At 44.6% G+C, this 4,406-nt stretch overlaps 1 long non-coding RNA gene across 1 annotated transcript; it reads left to right on the top strand.

Annotated features, from left to right (window-relative positions):
- Nucleotides 1-394: 394 nt before the first annotated feature.
- Nucleotides 395-870, top strand: LOC127354519 (uncharacterized). Its single transcript, XR_007881571.1, has 2 exons — nt 395-610; nt 716-870. It is a non-coding gene; the product is annotated as an uncharacterized LOC127354519 (long non-coding RNA).
- Nucleotides 871-4,406: the final 3,536 nt, after the last annotated feature.

Here is a 4,406-nt window from a genome sequence, read left to right as displayed (position 1 = left end):
ATTGCAGGTAGAGTCTCGAAAGCTGGCTCCACGATTTATTGGACCTTTTGAAGTGGACAAAATCATCAATCCTGTGGCGGTGAGGTTAAAACTCCCTCCGTCACTACATGTGCATCCTGTGTTTCACGTATCTCTCCTGAAGCCTGTCTCCTCCAGCCCTCTGTGCCCTCCGGCCGACCCCCCTCCGCCCCCCCGGCTCATTGACGACCACCCAGCCTACACAGTTCGCCAGATCCTGGACGTCCGACGGCGGGGCCGGGGTTTCCAGTACCTGGTGGACTGGGAAGGGTACGGGCCGGAGGAGCGTTCTTGGGTTCCCCGGCACTTCATCCTGGATTCCTCCCTTCTTTCGGACTTCTACCGATCCCATCCTGACAAGCCCGGTAGGGCCGCCAGGAGGCGTCCGTTGAGGGGGGGGTACTGTCATGGCTCTGCTCCCCTCCTGCTCCCTTTGCTCCTCCCCATTCCCTGTGTGTCTGAGGGTGCGGCCTCCATTCTCCTCACCTGCTGCCTGCTGTCTCACCTGCTCTCAATCAGTCATCATGCCTCAGTCTTCAAGAACCCCGGTCTTCCTCCCATTCATCGCCAGATTGTTTCAGCCTATGTGGTGGTAACTCTCGTGGCTCCTCTCAGTATTGAGTTAGGCAACTTCAAGCTCTCTTGTGTTTTCCCTGTGCGTGTCCCCTTGTCTAACCGTTTCTCTCCCGTGCCCCAGGGTCCCTTGTGCAGTTTGGCTTCCTGTGTCCGCTCTCCTGTGCCTCTGTGTCTCCGGTCTCTTCCGCCATCTCACCCACCCGTTCCTGCTGTGGCCGCCCCTCATCCCCCCTGTGTGTGTGTGTGTGCGTGGAATAAAACCCCCTTTAAACCTTCCATACTGTCTGGGTGTCTGCTCCTGGGTCCAGTCCTAACACCAGCCCTGTCACCATGAAGGTAAGTTTTAAGCGAAACAAACTTTGAGTCAGTTTCTCTGCACTGAAAGCAGCGGCGGCTGCAGCGCTAGCAAATAGTGTAATTTTCCTGCTGACTAGCTAGCTAACCAACGTAACTTTGCTGGCACGAGGTATGTCCTTTTCGTCTGGAAAGGCCCCAATACATGAGGTCGTGGTTTTATCAAAACTGGATGTGGTAAAGATGCTGCTGGCTGGAATGAGTGAATTTCATTGTTATATGATACGCGTTTTACAGAAAAAAGGAAAAGTTGTGCTTCCGGCACTGTTGTCTCCTCTCCTCTTCTAGCTCCACACCTCCCGTTACAAGTCACTGAAGTTGAAGTCCTTTGAAATTGTTGATACTGATACAATAGACGTGAGTTAATTTATGATTGTATATGTGTATTTGTGAACACAAAAAAACGACTACGGTTTAGTTTGAAATAATTGCTGTCATAAAAGTTTTCGCACCGCTGCTTTTGAAAAAAAAAGCGCGTACTCGATGCGGACAACTGCGGTCTCCGTGTACACGCACTCGGTTTCACTCAAGTCTTCACATCGACCTGTTTTAATGCGACACCGAGCTGACACGGTACGCTGGACTATGAAACCTCAAACGTCCGTAGACAGTGACAGTCAGCGTCGCTCACAGTATGGGTACAGTACGCCGACTCTGTGGGAGCCATAACTGTGCTGGAGGAATGCATTGGTCTGTGCGTAGCCGACTGAGTCAGGTGTTCAGGGACCGTCTGCAAATTGCAACATTAAAGCAAAATCGAATTTATTCAAAAGGTACATTTTATGCATGTAGAGTCAGAAACATAATTTTGCATATCCATTGATTTCTGCTGTCTATACTATCAATTTGGAGAACTGTTTTTGCTTATTCTTGTTAAATTTATTATGAACTACTTTCAATAACTTTCCCTTTGTAAACTGTAGTGTAACAATAATGTCACGTCATGTACACCAGCAGTTACCCCGGTCTAACCAGCAGGTTATGTTATTAGTTACTTACTGTATAATACTGTACTTATTATATAGAAAGTATAACTTTCTGTTGTTTGATGAAATTGTCACCATAGCACTATGTAAAGTGAGTCACTGCTTCTTGTCATTATATTTCTGTTTTCCTTTTAGACTTGAACAGGAAGTCACAACAGTCTTTAAGAGCATGAGGAGCATCAGCCTTTGTATGCACAATAGCAACTACTTTGGACTAAAAAAACCTGGCCATACAGGTAATATTACAAAATAATGTACACATAATTTGTAATATATGATATGTAGATTTTAAAAAATGAAATATCAATGTGCATCCTTGAGTTAGTAGAAATTAGGTGAAAAGCATATAGATAACCCTTTTTTTTTTTTTTTAACAGAACATAGGACCTTCTGTTAATTTGGACTCCAAGGCTGACACAAGGTAAGATCAAATTAGTAATGATTAGGTTTAACGTGTGTACTTGTGTGTTTAACTGTGTGGCAGTTTGGTTTAATTTTGAGATGTTTAATTTGTATGTTTCAGGTGCCACAACATGAGATGGATGTTGTGGAGGTGGGCGTGGTTCGCGCTCAGCTGCAGGAGGGAGAGGTGTGGGGAAGGCCTGGGAGAGTGGCACCAGGTGAGTTGATTACCTCACCTGCCAATGATTGTCTGATAACTCTACCTTTTATCTTGGCAGTAGTGTGCTGGATCCGGGGGAGACACACGCCGAAAGACAGGCCTCTGGGCGGAAGCTGCCGAGCAGCGGTACAGCTGCATTTTGTGCCTCAAATAAAGAGTTGCGTGAACCGACAGTCTGGTCCGGGAGTTTTGTGTGCTGGGGAACCCCGTCTGTAGCACGGCTTGCTACAGATCTGTAAGATATGTAGCTTTGAGTCAGAGAAGAGGTTGGGATTGTTTAAACATTACAGACTAAAGCATGGAAATGGTGGTCGCAGCCAGTCAGTCCCTTGTCTTCACAGTGATTGCCCTTGCTCGTTTAAAACATTTAATGCCCTTCAGACCCATTTGTCTCGACACCATGTGGAGATGGTCACCCAAAGTGGACCTCTTTCATTTACTTGTCTACTTTGCTGCTCTGTTTTTTTTGATTCAGAGAAGCAGTATTTTGAGCATCTTGGCAGCCACTTAAGGAAGTTTGAAGCAGTTGCATGTGTCTTCAAAAACTGCAACTTCAGTACAAATATTTATTCCACCTTTGCTACACATAGACACAGAAAACACCAGTCACACACCCTTGAGGATTTTAAAACTGAAGTATTAAAAAGCCAACCTTATGAACCCATGTTTGCTCAGGATGAGACCTGTGTGGAAGAGAGCTTAGAGCTTTGGGATGGGGAACCACAGGAGTTGTCTCAGGATATAAAGGAGAAATTTGGCCATCTCTTTTTAAAGTTGGAAAGCATGTTCAATGTCCCAAACAAATGCATTGATGAAATAGTAGATGAGCTTCAGTTTATATCCACCTCTGCATCTGGTCCACTTTTAAGAGATGTGGTGGTGTCCACCTTGAAAAGCCATAATTCTGATCTGGATCCAGCCATTATCTCAGATTTATTGAAAAATATTTGTGAGACACACCCTATAAGTACTGCCTTGGGGACAGGTGGCTCTTTCACAACTTCATACAAGAGAAGAGAATTCATGAAGAAGCATTTTTCAGTTGAACCAGAAGAACACATACTTGATAAAAAAGAGTGCAAAACCTTCCAGTATGTCCCAATATTGCCCTCCTTGGTGCAAGTCCTAAGTAAGTCTTTTCAAGAAAACACATTTGAAGGTGAAAACAAATCTGAAAATGACTTTAAGTACCAGACATTTCGTGATGGATCTCACTATCAAAAAAATGAGTTTTTCTCTGTAGAGGAGAACAGGGTGAGTCTCATCCTGTACATTGATGACTTTGAGGTATGTAATCCTCTTGGGACATCTCGTGTTGGGGATCGATCCAATTTTCAGTCCGATGAAGTGAGATCTGGGTCTTTTCATCAAAGAACCAAAGATCAGCATACACTGCATGTACAGACAGCTGTGTCAAGTCCAGATCACACTCCTTGTTATGGTGTAAAAACACAGTGTGCATTGTCAGAAAAACCTTTGGTTACCCTCCAGATGTTTTACATGATCTGCTGGAGGGCATTGTTCCAGTTGAACTGGCTTTGGCATTTGATAACTTGATCAAGAAAAAAATTTTTCTCTCATGGAACTGAATGATGCCATTTGCAATTTCCCATACAAGTGGAGTGATAAAACAAATCGCCCTCATCTCATTCCTGCTAACTTTTCGACTCGAAAATCAGTAGGGGGCAACGCACATGAAAATTGGTGCTTATTACGTCTTTTGCCTCTGATTATAGGTTTAAAAGTACCCGAACAAGAGCCTGTATGGCAGATGCTGATGACACTGAAAGACATTGTGGACATTGTCATGTCTCCAGTCCATACAGAAGAAAGCATTTGCTATCTTGACA

The sequence above is a fragment of the Dicentrarchus labrax genome, unplaced genomic scaffold (assembly GCF_905237075.1).
Source record: "Dicentrarchus labrax unplaced genomic scaffold, dlabrax2021, whole genome shotgun sequence".
Lineage (NCBI taxonomy): Eukaryota > Metazoa > Chordata > Actinopteri > Moronidae > Dicentrarchus > Dicentrarchus labrax.
Note: the sequence above shows the minus strand (reverse complement) of the source record. Positions and strands in the feature narration are given on the sequence as shown.